The sequence below is a fragment of the Plectropomus leopardus genome, chromosome 3 (genome assembly GCF_026936395.1).
Source record: "Plectropomus leopardus strain MGB_pleo_1.0 chromosome 3, ASM2693639v1, whole genome shotgun sequence".
Taxonomy (NCBI): Eukaryota; Metazoa; Chordata; class Actinopteri; order Perciformes; family Serranidae; genus Plectropomus; species Plectropomus leopardus.
In genome coordinates this window covers 1,091,984-1,110,858 of record NC_142178.1, presented here as the reverse complement: position 1 = coordinate 1,110,858, position 18,875 = coordinate 1,091,984, and the positions used below count along the sequence as shown (strand labels likewise).

At 40.0% G+C, this 18,875-nt stretch overlaps 1 long non-coding RNA gene across 1 annotated transcript; it reads right to left on the bottom strand.

Annotated features, from left to right (window-relative positions):
- Positions 1-847: 847 nt before the first annotated feature.
- Positions 848-2,046, bottom strand: LOC148189855 (uncharacterized). The gene is made up of 2 exons (XR_015776161.1): positions 1,966-2,046; positions 848-1,223 (listed from the first exon to the last, which is right to left on the bottom strand). It is a non-coding gene; the product is annotated as an uncharacterized LOC148189855 (long non-coding RNA).
- Between the last annotated feature and the right edge of the window lie 16,829 nt (positions 2,047-18,875).

Genomic DNA, 18,875 nt, shown 5'->3' with positions numbered 1-18,875 from the left:
AAAGTAAAGTTAGCACTCTACTTTAGCACTTTTTATTGCTTTATTATAGAGGGATGTCAACAAGTCTGGGTTGGGGACAAGCCCAAAACAGTAAAATTCTTTCACATTTGAATTTTCAACACACTGAAAAAATATTAAAATATCATCATTGAGACACAGTTATTTTTTTCATAGCTACTACAACCTAACTTTAACAAATACAATGATTGTTTTTTCTAAAAAACATTTTTTTCTTGAAAATCTACCCTGGGGACAGAAAAACTCCCTTAATTGAAGAATCACCCATATGTATTCAGACACAGACTGGAAGTGTGCTGGGTCTACAAGAAATCTGACTGCTGTATTTTCTGTGTTCAATAGCATAATACTTTCTTCTATGATTTCTCATTTTGATTTATAGACATTTGTCCTCCATTCTACAAAGACCGAGTTGTGTTGATTATTCCAGTAAAACTATGAGTACTGTACATTAAAATTTGTTGTTACAGCTCATGTTGAAGGCCTACAAACAATCACCTGCATTTCACATTTACTGTAAGTGTTGAAATTATATTTACTTTTTCAAATATTTTTTTCACTTCAACACACCATCCTGTAAGTTACATAATGCAACATGTCAGCCTGGTCTGTAGCAGTGCAACTTACCTTAGGTGGTCAGCCTGAGACCACCGCCAGTCATGGAAAAAAAAAAGAAAGAAATATAAATGTAACCAATTTTAAAGATATAAAAGTGAATTACAGCGTAATAACAACTTGGACTGATCATAAGACCTGGACCAGAATCAGAAGACACTAAATTCGGGAGGAGCCACTGTACTGAGCAACAATAGTGAGGCAGACGCAGGAGTAACAGTCGAGTAGCCACCCTTATAATTTGTTACAGTGAATAAAGTAAACTGTTTGGTTTGTACAGAATAAAAATTAATAACCCAAACTGTCAGAAAATAAAAAAATAGCGTGCACACTTACAACAAAAAAATGTCTGTTGGGGCCCTTAAATAAAATAGGAGTTGTTGCAGGTTTTATCATTGTAGAGTTATTCAAGTTCACCTGCTTCCAAAGGTCCTTGTAGTGTAATGTAAGTGTAATATGTGTGTGGATGAGTGGATACGTGGGTATTTCCTTGGTGCTGAACTTTCATCAGGGTGGTTGGCTCGCCATCTGTTACGGCAGGAAGTTTGTCCTGAACCTCAGACTCTTCCGTCCTCCAAAAAAAACCTGACCTGTAGACAGGTCACACAATTTACATTCAACACCATCCATTCTCAGATGCATCATTAGGGATACCAAATGTCAAAAGATGCACACCACTACATCTAATTATGACATGAATCTTCATCTCTATTCAAATCTCAAATCTGTCTGAGTTGTACAACGTTCAACCTTAAGTGTATCATTTATGAGAACTAACCATTAAAGTGCTCACACATTGACCTGTTCATTGAACAGTGTTTCAACAGTACTTATGGTAAGTAACCATTAACATTCAAAATATCATTTATCATAACCATATCAGAACCATGTGCAAATAACATAACAGTACACATTTTGAGTTAGACACAGAGGTATTAAAGAAGTGTGCTTGAGTTACTCTTACACTATAGGCCTATTCATGTGAGAGAACTGCACCAAAAATTACCCTCTAGTCACTTTAAATTCAGCCGAAATAGCATAAATGTTCTCAATAAATTGCATAGTACAAAATAAAATATTGTTTTACATGTATCACAACATTAATTACTCTTGTTTCCCTTTAAATTGGCATTAGGAAAATAAAACACCTCCCCTTTGATTTTATACACATCAGCATAAAATAATAAACTCAATGTGCATATGTTCAGAAGTATTGCACCATTATTCACTTCAGTTCACTCTCATAACCGTAATATCACCACTGCTTTCTTTCAACACTCGGAAAAACAAGAGGAAAATAGCACCAGAGCAGCTAAAAAGCACATTTCTCACCGTTGCTCTCCATGTTATGAAGGCGGAGCTCGCCGATGTCGGACCTCAGCGGCTCTCCGGATGAAAGGCAAGCGGTTAGCCTGATAGGCACAGAGCTAGCATTAGCATGCACCACAGCGGTAAGCCTCAACAAGTTTTTTTTTTATCGGATAATTGACTCGTCTTACGACGTACCTCTCTCCTTTGTTCAGTCACTTGGCTCGGGACTTCCAGTGGGTGAGTGCTCCGACTCTCTTTCCATGTTTTCACAGGTAAACTATGGGTTTTTTCTCCCGTGTTTCTCGTCCTCTTAGCAGGCAGCTGCCCTCGCTTCTCTGGCTGAGATCAGAAAAGACCGGGAGAGCAACGCGCCTGCACTTCGCCTCCAAGCCGACAGGCTGAGCGTGGCCTGTGTAACCTCTGATTGGCTCTGAGAGCTAGGTATCCCCACGTGGGACTATATGAGCTGATGCAAAACAAATAAAGATAAAGAAAATAAACAGTCTTTTTTCTTTTATTGTGCTCAAATAACTGTGTGTGTTTTTTTTACACCTGATTACATAAATATTTGTGCGTGTACGAGGGCTGCACACACCCTTTCTCCTCGCCTTTGAAAACAATGCAAGTGGCAGTAAATGCACGCTTCCTGGAGGCACCACAGTTAAAGCTTAGTTAACCTTACCTCCCACATCACCCGTGGCCGTGACCGCATGAACTGTGCGTGCCGACAGGCATGCAAACCAACACTCATGCATAAATGCGCACACCCGAAGTAACGTAGTCTGAAGAGAATCAAGGCCCAGCTTGCTGCTAGAATGTGCTAGTTAATGCTCATGAATAACTAACAGTAAGCCAACATCAACACACTGCATGAATACACAACTTTAAGCTAACGTTGCAATATTAAACCAAGAGAGTCCCGCCCGCAAACTACTAACCTACATGTCCAAGCACAAACTACCAACTACCAACAGGTCTGATATTTACATATTGCTAATGCTAGCAGGGCTGAATGATAGCTGGTTTGGTTAGGTCAGTTTACTGAACACTTAACAAACTTAACAATACAGTTGGACTATTTTTATATCTAACATATTAAAATATTTGTTCTACATTTGACTAACCTTCAAGGACGATGGAAAAAGTAATATCTTCTCGTTACCTTATTTCCAAATTGTTGGAGCCGAAAAAATGGCGTCTCAACCGCAGGTAGAAAATTCTGGAGAAGGCGGACGTCAGACTCAAATCAGAATAGCAGATTACATGTGTACTGAGGGAACAACACGTAATAACAAGTTTTTGTGATCAATTTTTTATTGGTTTTTCCATTTAATTTAGAACAAAACAAACAAACAAACAGATGTGGCAAGCAAGAATTAGACTATAGTAGCAACAGTAACAAAGGAAATATAATGGTAGTGTAGCCCATCCAACAGAAAATGAATAACTAAATAGATACCAAACAATGGCAATACTACCAACCAACCATATCTACAGTATTGAGTGTATGAGAAGGTAAATATAAAGAATGCCACATCTCCCCTCCCACCCCCCCACCCACCCACAGGACCCAAAGTAAGAGCAAAAGATGGCTACAGTAAGGATTTTAGAGTGGAGATTGCGTCATCCCAACATGAAACGTTTTCGGGTTTCCCTAAGTGCAAATTAGCTGCCCAGCGTTCCATAATGGCTATATCAATAAAATCTAACAGCCATTTATTTATGGATAACACATGAGGGGGTTTCCATCGACATGCTATCATCCTTTTAGCAGCAGTGAGACCAGCCAGAAAAAGGCGCTTAAGTTTAGCGGATAGGTTCAAACCAGAAAGGTCATTGAGTAATAAGATGGTGGGTGAGTAAGGAATTTGCTTAGGCAATATTGTGGACAGCACACTACAAACATTCTTCCAGAAAACCACAACTCCTGGGCACTCCCAAACCATATGGAAAAAGGTGCCTAAGCTTTTTTGCGAACATAAAGTACAGTTAGGAGAGGGCAAAGCTTTAAATTTGAACAAGCTGCGTGGAGTGAGATATGACCTGTGGATGAAATTATAATGAATAATTCGGTGGTTGGGGTTTCTGGAAGAAAAGGACAGGTTTTGCCAGATCAAGTGCCAGTCCAAATTATTGTCGACAGATGGGAGGTCCTGCTTCCAAACTCTGTCAAGAGAGAGTGGTTTGTTTGGTGCCTGCATCAAAATGGCATAAACAGTAGAGACCAAAGCCTTACTCCCAGTCAGAGCCTTATGAAAAGGGTGTAAACCTAGTGAGCCATCCCAAGGCACCCCATAAGTGCGCATTGCCGTACGCAACTGAAGATAAAAGAAAAAGGAGGAACCAGGTAAATTAAAGAGTTTCTGAATGTCTAAGAATGAGCGTAGACCTTCAGCCCCAAAAATATCAGATAATGTAAATACACCATTATTTGCCCAACTAGAAAAATATATAGGGCTCCCTCCCAGCTGGAGACGGGAGTTAAAAAATATGGGTGACTGGAGATACCAATTGGAAGAAACTTTACAAAATTTTTCAGCAGCACTCCAGGTGGAAATTAGCTCAGCGATGATAGCCCCAAACTTCAGCTTAGATTGTTTAATAGAAATATTGGAATAAATAAGATCTTGCAAATGGTGGGGCTGGACAATATTTTCCTCAATGGGGCGCCAAGATACGCAAGATGCTGTGTCAAACCAGGTGGAGAGAGGGCGCAACACAAATGACCAATGATATAGTTGAAAGTTTGGGAGTCCTAAACCACCATTTTTCTTTGGTCTCTGAAGGACAGATAATTTAATTCTGGGTCTTTTACCAGCCCAAATGAATTTAGAGAGTAGTGAGTGAATTTTCTTCCAGTAACCTTTGGGAGGTGCCAGAGGAAGCATAGAACTAACAAAATTTATTCGGGAGAGACAAAGATGAGGAGCTCCACTTTTGAAGGCTAATTTCCACATCAGCAAGTGCTTTCTTATAATTGTTAGTCACTGTGGCTGAGACTGTAGGAAAAATTAAGACTCCTAGATATTTAAATGTCTGTACAACTGGTATGTTTAATGTGGCTACAGTGGTAAGAACCTGCCCAGTGGAAGATTTGTATCCTGAAATCTGGCCAAAGTCCTTGAAAATGTTTAAAAGGTGAGGAAGACTATGAGAAACATTATGGAGGAAAAGAAGAACATCATCTGCATACAAAGATATAAAGTGTTTGGTATTATGTATAGTAATAGGGTTGTGGCTGATTGACTGCCGGACTGCCAGGGCAAGAGGCTCAAGAGATAAAACGAACAACAGAGGTGAGAGGGGACAACCCTGTCGACAACCTCTAGATATGGGAAATTGCCTAGAACAGGTGCTCCCTGTCAATACCATTGCAGTTGGGTCATTATATAGTGTTTGAATCATAGATATGAAGTTATGTCCAAAGCCCATATGATGCAGAACCTGCCACAGAAAATGCCACTCAAGGCAATCAAATGCCTTCTCTGCATCAAGTGACAGAATGGCATTTGAAGAATCTGCGGTGTTAGAGGCTTCTATAATGTGGAGAAGGCGGCGGACATTGTCTGAGGCAAGGCGCTTCTTAATAAAGCCAGTCTGATCCGCGTGAATTAGGGTAGGCAAATATGGTTCCAATCGGGAAGCTAAGACTTTGGCAAATAGCTTAATATCAGCATTTAGAATTGAAATAGGACGGTAACTCGAACACTCAGAAGGATCCTTACCCTTTTTTAAAAGTAGAGAAATAATAGCAATATTAGTATTCTTACAGAAAGAACCATTATTAATTGTAGAATGAATCATCTCCAGTAAAAGAGGACCCAATTGAGGCCAGAAAGTCAAATAAAACTCTGGGGGTATACCATCAAGCCCTGGGGATTTATTCTTACTCATGCTCACTAGGGCTTTATGCAATTCAGTCAGGGTTATTGGAGCATCAAGTTCGAGGGCGGATTCATAAGAAAGCTTTGGAAGTTGAAGGGGGTTCAAAAAGCTTTTGCATGCATGCTCATTATAAATAAACTCAGAAGAGTATAAATTGGAGTAAAATGAGTAGAAAATATCATTTATCTCGATTGGAGCAAAGCACAATTTACCTGTGGAAGATTTAGCAGATGATATGTTAGCCAATTGTTCGTTGGATTTAAGTTTCAAAGCCAGTAGATGACTTGGTTGGGCACTGTACAGGTAATCAAGTTGCCTAGTACTATGAATAAGAAAATCGGATTTGTTCCTGAGTAGTTGATTAAGGTCTTTGATTAACAAGTCTCGTTCGAGAATAAGGTCAGAGGTAGCATTCAGAGACAAAGAACTCTCTAAAGTAGCAATTCTATTCTCTAAATCTACAATATGCTTCCATCTTGTTTTGTTTAGATTAGAGGCAAATCCAATTGTTTTGTCTCTTATGAACCCTTTTACAGCTGACCAGAGTACCCTGGAATCATCAACAGAAGGTCTATTTATTGCTAAAAATTGGTCCAGTTGTTCTTTCATTTCCCTTAGGAAAGATTCATTCTGCAGTAGAGTGGAATTAAACCGCCAACGGGCCGCTCGTTTGGGGCCCGAAGGGATTGCCAGTTTGCCAGATACAGCCCTATGGTCAGAAAGAGACATAGGGAGAAGAGCAAAATCAGAGGCTATTTCCAATAAATGTTTAGAAATGAAAATGAAATCTATACGGGAAAAAGTTCTATGACGTGACGAAAAACAAGAAAACTCCCTTAGAGAGGGGTTAGCTGTCCGCCAGACATCTACTACCGCACAGTCTGAAGCCCATTTCCTTAATGCAGAGGAAGCAAGACGTTGGTTTGCCCCCTCCGCTACACCAGTTCTATCTAATGAGTGTAACCAAACTGCATTAAAGTCGCCTTCTATTATTAGACCAAAATCAGATAAATCCAGCATAAGTTTAGTCAGGTAATCAAAGAAGATCCTATCGAAGGAGTTAGGAGCATAAACAGACACAAAAGCTAGTTTTTTGTCATTTACTAGAGTTTTAATAAAGACTACTCTGCCCTCAGAATCCTTCCCAGAACCTAAAATCGGAAACTGAAAGCTACGTTTAGCAATAATCGCTACTCCTCTGTTTTTTTTTCAAATTTGAGGAGGAAGCAATAACATGATAGAATTTATCCTGGAGTCTGGAGACGTCTCTTTCCAGTAGATGAGTTTCCTGAAGAAGAGCCACGTCTATTTTCATCCTCCATAAAAAATCCAGAGTGCTTGTACGTTTATGAGGAATGTTAAATCCCCGCCCGTTCCAAGACAAGAGAGAAACACTAGTCATGGGTATCTGAGCAGAAAAATAGTATCAGAAAAGTGAACCAGAAACAGCCACCACGAGTGAAAAACAGTAAATCTAAAGTTCCATCCCTTGGGTCCTGTCCCACCCAACCATTATCCCACAATCCTGAAACACCCTTACCCACCCACCCAGCCTGCCTTCTTTCCCTTATGAAACCCAGGTAAACGAGTCTCAAACCAAACAGGCTCCCACAACCCACCCTCAAAAAAAAGAGACAGATGGAAAAAAAGTCCATCCAGAGCCCACCCGCAACCACTCCCCAAAATCGAAGTGACAGTGAGGGATAGTCTAGTAACCACTTCCTCTCCATAAAAAAAGGATAACCTATTATATGAGTACCCATTGCATAATAAAGACAGAAAAAAAAGAAAAATTGAGTTCATACTAGTGAAAAAAACAGAAAATTGATGCAAAAGAAAACATTAGGCTACAAGCCCCAATTATTAATAAGACTCAAATAGGGTTATACCAAAATCAAGCAAACATAGCTCATAATAGTAATGAAAAAAAAAAAAAGAAAGAAAAGAGAAAAAAGAAAAAGCATAGCCGAAAAGCTACTATTCATTAGAGAACCATCCGTACTGTAAGTGGACAATGGAAATAATAGTAACCTGCCAGATTAAGATTGCCGCTTAACAAAGCGGATAAATGTTAATGTCAGCACAATAATAAAAAATATAAGTAGAATGCACACAGAAAAAGAGAGAGAGAAAAAAGAAAACTGGCAGGCCTTTCATGACAAAGTTGCATAAAACAACTGTAGAAAGTCAGAATGACAGGCACGCCTCCTGAGTGACGTCCCATCAGCTCTGACGCGTCCACCAGGAAGTAAACAAACCAGCGTGTGAGGACTTTGACAGCTCGGTACAGTGGAGTAGACAAGAGCTCAAAACATGAGCCTTACCCCAGTCAGTCAGCGGGACTGTCCTACTCTGGACCAAGAAACTTCTCCACCTCAGATGGATCACGGAATAGATGTTGCAAAAACGCCTGGTATCCCAGCTGTCGGGCCCGGTGCATGATCGGGAAGCAGGGGCGCCTCAGCTTCGAAGTATGGTCGCTGTAGTCCGCAGTGAATCGGATGGTGTGCCCGTCGACTTCAATTGGATTTCCCCTGGCTTCTTTGAGGATGCGGTCTCTGTCTGTGTATCGGAGACATTTCATGATCATAACTCTAGGAGCCGAGGAAGATTGGCGCGGTGAACCGACGCGGTGAGCCCGCATTAGCTCCGGAGGATTAGCAGCGAGTTTCGGGAACCATTTCGGGATGTTAGCACTCAGGTAAGCTAACGCGTTGCCCTTTTCTGCTCCTTCTTTTAAGAACATCAGCCGTAGGTTGTCCCTTCTGCTTCTGTCCTCCAAATCTGCCAGTTTGGACTGGATCTGGTCCAAAGAGTCGCCATGTGTTGAAGCAGTAGTCTCCACTTTCTTAATGCGCTCCTGAAGTTTGGCAGAGATAATGCGTTGTTTATCAGTCTCCTCGGTGTGTTTGTTCAGAGTCGTTTGTATGTTATCAAGCTGAGTCTCTATGCGGTCAAATCTTTCGTTGGCATTCTTCTCAGCTTTGTTGAAGTGTTTTGTAAGAACAGCTTCAAGAGAGGCCATTGTGAGGAGGCTCTCAGATTCCTCCTCTTCATCCTCACACACCAGTTTTTTAAAAGTGTCTTTAGATTTACTATTGTACCGACTTTGTCTCGACATAGCAGAAAGAACAAGTATTAGGCTTTCGAATGATAAAAGTTAGGAAGAGAGTCCAAAACCTGAAAGTGAGCAAGTTTGCATCAAACAATTTGTAGGGAGAGGAGCTGAATTTCTAGTCTGCCATCTTGTCTGCCATTTTTTTTTGCTTCAGAACAGAATGCATCATACGTAATAACAAGTTGATATACTCCACAAGTGTAGACTGCCTCCACTAAAGCAGAAATCTTAATGAAACTTACTCAGAACCTTACGTAACTTCAACTACTGCTGAAATACACTTTTATTAGCCAACTTTTTCCGAATCTGTGACTTTATTTCTCCTGAAATTATTACTTTGTGTAATATAATATAACATAATATATATGATAATATAACTTTTTCCTCTTTACAAGTTTATCGTAATTATGACTTATTTACTTGAAATTGCAACTTTAATCTTGCAATATTTAGACTTAATTCACAAAATCTAATCTAATCTTTTTTTCTCTCTATCACAGCCCTAATCCTCAGTCATACATGTCTTATAAAAATCATTATTAATTGAGAGATGAAGGATAATTGAATTAAATTAAATTGAAAATTTAGTGAACTGAGTTGACTCCAACCTTTCGTATCCATTTATGTATATGATGGTCCAACCTATGCAGAAGTGTACAACATATAATTAAATAAAATGAGTACATTTCACAGTATTTTTACCTTTTTTTTAATTTTTACCTCTAAAGGTTTGCTATTATTAATTGATCTTAAAAAATTAAGCAAGAATTAACGAAAATGCTGCAACTACTGCTGAACTTAATATGATGTATTGTATATATGTATTTTATATGAACTACATGGAAATTATGTTAAAGGCCAAGCTAGTGAACTTGAACCGAGTTGGTTATACATATGCTCATAGTATATCTTTGCTGCTCTTTATTAAAGAAGAGACAGATGTGGCCCTCTGTGTGTGAATGTTAGTGAGTGTTGTGTTTTAGAGAGTGTTTGTGTGTGTGTGTGTGTGTGCGTGTGCGTGTGTGTGTGAGTGATTGTCAGATAGTGCTTTGCAGTCTGCTGCCTACATATGTCTTCTGTCTGTACATTCTGCTGACATGTCCACAATATGTGCATATGTGTGTGAAAGCATGCGTGTGAATTAGTGTGTGTGTGGGGGGGGGGGTGCATATGCATATAAAGAAGGGTTTTTTTGTTGTGTATGATTTTTGGGTGTGTTTTTATTTAAGCTGCTTTACATGTTTTGTGTTCTGTTTGTATATGTGCAGTTGTTATCCAATGATGGATCAAACATGGGAGGGCTGCTGCTGTATCAAAATGAGTACATGGTTCTTAACCCATAATTGACACATTAAACTTAAGTTTGGCAAAATTATCCATGATTTTGAATTCAAATTCAATCTAGCTTTATTCATAGAGCCCATCATCACAAATTACAAATTGCCTCAGAGGGCTTTACAACATACAGCATGACTCTGTCCTTGGACCCTCACAGTGGGTAAAGAAAAGCTCCCCAAAAAAGCTGTGGAAAAAAATGGGGGTGAGTGTGTATGTGTTTGGGCACTGAATTCAAAATCAAAACCTAAAACACACTGGAGTGGGTCTGTCTATGAGAACTATGTGAATTAGAAATCATCATGCTGGATTCACTAGATTACAGTGAAACTGGTCATCCATCCATCCATTTTCTTCCGCTTATCCGGTGCCGGGTTGCAGGGCCAACAGGTGGAGCAGAACATTCCAGACGTCCCTTTCCCCAGCAACGCTTTCTAGCTCGTCCTGGGGGACACCAAGCTGTTCCCAGGGCAGACGGGGGACTGGGGCCTCCTACCAGTAGGACGTGCCCAGAACACCTCCAATAGGAGGTGCCCAGGAGGCATCCTGATCAGATGCCCAAACCACCTCAACTGGCTCCTTTCAACACATAGGAGCAGTGGCTCCACTGCGAACTCCTCCCGGATGTCCGAGCTCCTCACCCTATCTCTACTGTAAGGCTGAACCCAGCCACCCTGCTGAGGAAACTCATTTCAGCCGCTTGTAACTGCAATCTCATTCTTTCGGTCACTACCCAGAGCTCATGACCATAGGTAAAGGATGGAACGTCAATGGACTGGTAAATCAAGAGCTTTACCTTCTGGCTCAACTCCTTTTTCACCACAACTGTTCGGTGGAGCACCCGCATTACTGCAGATGCTGTACCAAACTGCCTGTCCATCTCACGCTCCGTTCTACCCTCACTCATGAACAAGACCCTGAGTCACTTGAACCCCTTCGCTTGGGGCAACAACTCATCCCCCCACCCAGAGGGGACAATCTACCATTTTCTGGCAGATGACTATGAACGATGATGAAGCTAACAGAACCACATCATCTGCAAAAAGCAGAGATGCAATTCTGAGGTCCCCAAACCTGACCCCTTTCGTAGAATTCGCATTGTTTCTCCCGAATCCGAGGTTCGACAATTGGTTGAAGCCTCCCTTCCAGCACCCTGGAGTAAACCTTCCCGGAAAGGCTAAGCAGTGTGATACCCCAATAACTGGAACACACTCTCCAGTCCCCTTTCTCAAAAATGGGAGCCACCACCCTGGTCTGCCACTCCACATGCACTGTACCCGACCTCCACACGACAATGAAAAGGCGTGTCAGCCAATACAGCCCAACAATGTCCAGAGCCTTCAGCATCTCAGGGCGAATCTCATCCACACCTGGCATCTTGCCGCAGAGAAGCTTTTTGACAACCTCAGCAACCTCTGCCAGAGCTATTCCCCCCCGAGTCTTCAGACACTGCCTCCTCCACGGAAGACATGACGGCAGGGTTCAGGAGTTCCTCAAAGTGTTCCTTCCACCGTTCAACAATATCCCCAGTCCAGGTCAGCAGTTCACCTCCCCTGCTTGAACACAGCCTGAGAAAAGCCCTGCTTTCCCTTCCAGAGACATCTCACGGTTTGCCAGAACTTCTTTGAGGCTGACCGAAAGTCCTCCTCTATGGCCTCCCCAAACTCCTCCCATGCCCGAGTTTTAGCTTTGGTGACCGCCTCAGCTGCAAACCTTCTGGCCAACTGGTACCTGTCTGCTACTTCAGACCCCTGGGCCAGAAGGGCGCGAAAGGCCTCCTTCTTCAGCCTGACGGTCTTCTAGCAGCCACCTCCACAATGGAGTGGAAATTGTGCATTATTTAAATTCCAAGCTTAACAAATCCAGATGTTATATTTTTAGTTCATTATTCTTTCTTTCTTTCTTTCTTTCTTTTCATCCTCCTCATCCTCACCAGTGAATGGGGTGGACGGTTCGAACCCAGAGGTAGGGGGGCCCTTCTGTGTGGAGTTTGCATGTTCTCCCCGTGTCAGCGTGGTTTTTCTTCTAGTTCTCCAGCTTTCTCCCACAGTCCAAAGACATGCAGGTTAATTAGTAACACTCAATGGTCAGTAGGTATGAAAGTGAGTGTAAATGGTTGTCTGTCTGTGTTGTGTGTCTGTGTGTGTCAGCCCTTTGATAGTCTGGTGACCTATCCAGGGTGTACCCTGCCTTTTGCTGGGATAGGCTCCAAAACCTCCCGGCACTAAAAATGTTATGCCATTTCATCACAGTGAAATAAAGGTTTGTAAATTGAAAACTAAATGGGATCTAGCACAGCTATATTTAATTACTCAATGATCTAAAGGTCACCCACTTCATATAATTCAATGGAGCAATTCTGGCATACATAATTTGGGTGATATCTCCAATAACAATGGTTTGGGAAAACTTTCTGATCCAGAGGGAAGCATCTCACATCTTGACAAAATCTTGCTTTCTGTATTATAGTCAGCTATACAGGCAATGGGAATCACATTTCATATCAAGCCTATCAATCATCCGCTAGTTCAAGTAATTAAAAAAAAAAATTGAAGGGATATCTAGACGGCATATATAAATCATATATAATCTAATTCAAGATTACTCACAGGCTTTCTATTATAATAGTAGAAAATAGAAATCTTGCTTGTATTAATGAATCCATGAACTGAGATATGATTTTAAAAAATGTTCCTCTGTATAAATAACCCATTAATCAATTTTAAGTTTGTACATTTATTCTACTTGACACCCACTAGGATAGAAAAGGGAGTTCAAGGGACGTTTGGAAAGGGAGAACTTCAGGCAGCAAATAATCTTTTCATTTTTTCTTGATGGATAGTGAAGGGATCTTGTAGGTAGTGATCACATTTTGTTTTGGAATGTTGTGGAAATTATGGCTCCCTTATAACCTGTTCATATACGCTATCGTTCTGCTGCTGTTTGTTGGTTTATTATTAAAATCATTATATATATATTTTTTTAAAAGGCAGAACATCTTCACCTTATCCTCGTTCCTGACTCTTCATCTCCTATGTGGGTACCCTTAATAAAAGTCAGAGGAGAAGCTTAACATGGACATGCAACAGGTTATCTTTTAAGCAACATCTGGTGTTAAATATAAAAAGACTTCCTGATTTTCCACTTTCCCATGAGTGCAGGTAATCCATACTGAATGGCATTACTGTTTTCAGCAGAGGAATAGAAATTACATTGTTAAGATTTAAGTTGTAGATTTTTTTCCCCTTGAGGTTACACTAAGTAACCCAGTTATATTCACATCACACACTTTAGCTGGAAGCCTTGTGAATGCATAATATGTAATTGAAAGATGCTGATGTGGAAAACAGAGAGGGTGTGCATTTTGGAAGCCATTATGTTGGAAGTTCTCAAAGTACAATATTTTAAAGGCTGATTAGCAGACTGGATAGCTCATTAAGTTGAAAATGTTTTGCAGTGTGCTATGTGTGTGCTTTTTAAGTAACTTCAAGTCAATCAGCCTTTAGAGGATCTTACAAAGGCATTGCACCACTGACTTAATCTTATAAGAAGGTGAAGCTGTGTTTGTCTCTCAGATGAAGTCTGTATTCTGATGTCACCAGAAAACGCCAGATGAAATACACTGTGTGCATATCATGCCAATATGCTGCTGTTGGGAGACAGCTGAGAGGAGAGGCCTGTGAGGGTCCTAGGCAGTCAGTGCATGTTTAAATCCCTCTTCATTGACTGAAAAATATCCAGCTCTGGCCTCCAGTCATACAGCGCGCACACACACACACACACACACACACACGCACACACACACACACACACACACACACACACACTGCTCCAGCTGCTCTCTTGTACTCTGTGATTTTTTGCTAGTGTTGTGACCAGTTTGGTACTGGCAGTATCAGGAAATGAGTCTCTTCTGGGATGAAACACACACATATACATGGCTACATATACACACGTGCACACACACTACCTCGTACACATAATGAAGGGTTTGGGCATGCTTTTGTCAAAGCCTTGGTCAAAAATTACCCCTTCAGCATGCTATGAATAATGGACAAATGCACAGTGGGTGCCATCAAATAATAACAGAGAACTCAGAAGTAACACTTTACAATAAGGTACACAAAAAAGTAGTGAGTAGTTACTGAGGAACGAATGAGGAACGAATTAGTTAATGGTCAGTTTTTGAGTAACTCCCAATCAAATGTCATACAGTAGCTAATCATTACTTAATAGGGTACTAATGAGGAACGAATGAGGAACTAACCCTAATAAAGTACACGAAAAATGAGTAGTTACTGAGAAACAAATGGGGAATGAATGAGGAACTAATCATTAGTTAAAGGTCAGTTCCTGAGTAACTCCCAATCAAATGTCATACAGTAAATAATCATTAGTTAATTCATTAATAAATAATGACTAAGGGTACTGATGAGGAACAAATGAGGAGCTAACTGTTCCTGCATGTATTTAATATAAATATCAAAAAATCAAATACTTTTGCTATGGGAATAATAACTGAGTATTATTAGGTTTAGCCGTGACTTAGGTGTCTTTGATTTAAACATGATTGTGATATTCGTGATGTAACAGATTTAACAAATGAGTAAGATTTGCAAAGAGATTTATTTTAAATTTTGGGCTTTTATTTTGATAGGTTCCGGATAGATAACTTCCTGTATAAAGCAGCAAGGGTAGCCATTTTGTTTGTCGCTAAGGGTAGATGAGGTTTGCAATCCTTAGTCATCCTTTCCGCTGCTCGCTAAATGTATAGTTATATTTGTCATTTTGTGCTATTTTTGTTAAATCTATATTTGTATACTTACCTGTGTTACTATTTGTGTTTATTTCAGTTTTACCTTCTCTTCAATAAATCCTGCCGTGAACAACACACAGGCAGGTCATCGTTTGATATCTTGGGGAAATGAGTTCAGCTTGCTGTTGCAGATGAGATCAGTACAATATTTTTACAGCAGAACTAACATGTAAATTAATAAATTCCTCTCGACCTCTTCATATGTAAGGGTGCTTTTTGATAGACCTCAGGGATGATGATGATGATGCGATATTGCTTTGATGGTGAGCTACCCACGACACCTGGAGTCCCCTCCTTCCAGTGTGTAGTAGGATGAACTGAACTTTGGATAAAGTGAATGACCAGAACTTTCAAGGACCAAACTTTAAGAGAGGTGAGAGTCATTGAACTCACATGGACACACATTGAACCTATATTTTTGTTTTGTTTTTTTAATTTATTTCTGAATGACTGGGCTCTGAATCTGAACAGAATCTACTGTCTTATGTGCCTCTCTAGTCCATAACCCTATTTATTTATTTTTCTATTTATATTTAAAATGTAGCTAATCCAATTTATGTTGACATTGTAACGACTGGAAGGACCCACCATGTGTTAAGGCAGAAGGATAATATTAACCAGTGAATAAGGGTGTAGCCCCTTTTAAGACAAAAAGCCTAATGAAGGTATTAGTTAAGTAATGATTCATTACTCATTAACAACTCAGTATGATGCTTCACTTTACTTCAGGGGACACAAAATGGGTAACTAATGCTCAAGTAATAATTAAGTAATCATTCAGTACTTATTAACAACTCAGTATGATGCAACACTTTACCTCAGGGGACACAAAATGGGTAACTAATGCTCAAGTAATAATTAAGTTATGATTCAGTACTCATTAACTACTCAATATGAAGCTTCACTTTACATCAGGGGACACAAAAAGGTTAAATCATAGGGATACGATATATCATAGGATATGATATCAAAATTTCACAGTACGATATCTTCACGGTATTAAGGCCACGGTATGGTTTTATTGGGGTGTTGTCAAAAAAAAAAGATGACTTGGAAAAAATCCCATAGTGTGGAAAATTAAGTGCCAGGAATGTTAAGGATGAACACGCTTACTCTAATTGAACACAAACACAATGCTCAAATGTTCTAATCATATTTATTACTACCAACAGGTATTTTCAAGTGCAAAGAATGGTGCAGGTACAGATCAAGTGTTTTAAGTAACAAGCAAATATAAAAAAAACTTTCAGTTGAGTGTCTTTAAACGCACTGTGTAAACACCCAATGTAACAACTGGAAAAAAATGTTCAGTTTAGTGTCTTTCCACTTTTAACTTACAATGTAAACACATGTTTTAACAAGAATAAAAACAATCATTTTCAGTTTAGTGTCATTCAAATTGCAAAAACAAAAAATCGGTTATGCCCGGTGTGTGCCTGTAACAGAGCCCAAGTTTGAAGCACTAAACATCTCATCTCCCACTCACCGGTCACAATGTGTGCTGTAATGGTTACGTAGCTCCGAGTAGCTCGTGATATCCAACTATCGGTTGTGAGTGAGACACACTCTGCCTGCTGGATGCTCTCTCTCACTTTGGTCTTTGACTTTTGGTAAAGTATTGGTGTTAGCGTTTTGCTGAAGTATGTCCGTGATGGAATTTTGTACCGTGACTCAAGCGTTCACCATCCTTTTAAATCCCTCAGTGTCCACTACTGAAAATGGCTGCAGGCCTTTGGCAATGAATTCTCCGATATGCCTTGAGATTAGCTGAGCTCTTCTGCTGTCATGAGGAAAACCTGGTTGAAATGCCTCACAAATTGATGTTTGGCCGCGATTGCTTCTTGGTTTCACATCAAGAATCTTTTCCGGGTGATGGTTGATCAAGTTGGTTCTCATATTACTTTTATTTTTCTCCTCGATTGTTTTTTAAAAAAAATTTTTTTTTATCGCAAAACCAAAATGCATCCATACTTCTGATTTAAACTTTGCAGGAGGTTCCATTACTGTAAGCCTTCCGCTCTGCTCCCCTTCTGTACTTGCTGCCATCTTTTCCTGCACTGTGCAGGGGGTGATCATGGGAGATGTGTTTTGCTTCTCAGACCGGCCCACTCAATTGCGCCAAAAAACTACACAGGCGGGAGTACTCAAAGTTCTCATTTGATACCGTCACATGCCACGGCATTATCGCTAGAATTTTGAAACCTAAATACCGCATTATTTACAATACCGTTGCATCCCTAGTAAATAATGGTCAAGTAATAATTTAGTAATGATTTAGTACTCATTAACTACTCAGTATGATGTGACACTTTACTTCAGGGGACGAAAAAAGGGGAACTAATGATCAAGTAATAATTAAGTAATGATTCAGCACTCACTAACTACTCATGCAATGCAGTCCTACACCAAAAACAACAACTAATGGTCAGGAAATAATTTAGTAATGTTTCAGTACTCAGTAACCACCTAGACATAGAGCAATAAAGGGGAATATTCAAGTAGTTATGATTGAGTTGTTATGTGCTGTTAGTTGTTGTGTAGTTTTATTTTTCACTTTTTTGTCTTTTGTGGAATGTTTGAGGTTTGTCAAACTTTAACATCAGTGCAAACATCTAGGTAAAGAGGATAAACACCATCTTTGATCCAGACCACATGAATGGACAAGACCATCTCTGCATCCATCTCTGCATCTGGGGAAATGCTGAAGTGGACATAGAAGGACTAAACACTGGCTGTGGTTCTGGATCTTCTTGGGATTCCAAATGCCTTTCTCTGCCATGCTGCTCTGTGCACCTGGCTGGTGCTGAGGAGCTCAGGAGTAGCTTCTACTCTCGAGCCACTTGGATCCCGAATAGGATCACTGCCCCCTCCAACCATACATATATTGTTGCTAATTTGTTCATTATTTATAACTGTTACTTTTGGGGCTTCTTTTTGTGTACCTTATTGTAAAGTGTTACCAACTCAGATGCACCCAAGCACACAGCCACCCACCTGCCGCCAACCGCACATACACATAAGAGCCCTTAGCCATTAACTCCTGCCACAAGTGCAAAATGCCAGAATTGAATAGTTTTGTTTATGTAGGATCATTTAATTGTAAAGTGGACAAGTGTGGCAATGCAAGAAACGATACAGAGCTCTATTAATAAAAACACCTCATCAACAAAACTATGACTCGGTGAAGATGGACAGTGCTAACAATAAGATACACACCAGTGAGAAAAATTATACAAGACACTGAGACTATATATATATATATATATATATATTTTCCCCCCCTTTCTGGAACTGTAGCATTACCAATCAGTGTTGTAATGTTGTGTAAGTAATGCATGAGAGTCCTGACAAATGTGCAGATACCATGCATACACTGTATATAATGCATGATGCAGCTTCCCCAGTCAGTGGATGTTGCTCATGGAAGGGCAACTTCGTTTGATAGCCATAGGCTCACAAGAGTTGCTAGCTTGCTCCCTGATTTGTGGAGAAGATGTTCAGTTAATATTTCATTCTTTACAGAAATGTTCGTTCGTGTGTAATGATGTCATGCTGTGAAGTGGAGTGTGAAAAATCTCCCTTTTAGGCCTTTATTATCAACACCGGCATTCATTTTTAATTTTTTTGATAAATTAATATTTTCATCTGTAAATATAGGATTATAGTAAGACAAAAAAAAAGCATTGCAGCTAAGGTGAGGCCTCAAAATGAAGCTTTTGTGTAACCACCAGTCGAAACCCCCAAATTATTTTGTTTATAAAGATGATTAGAGTGATT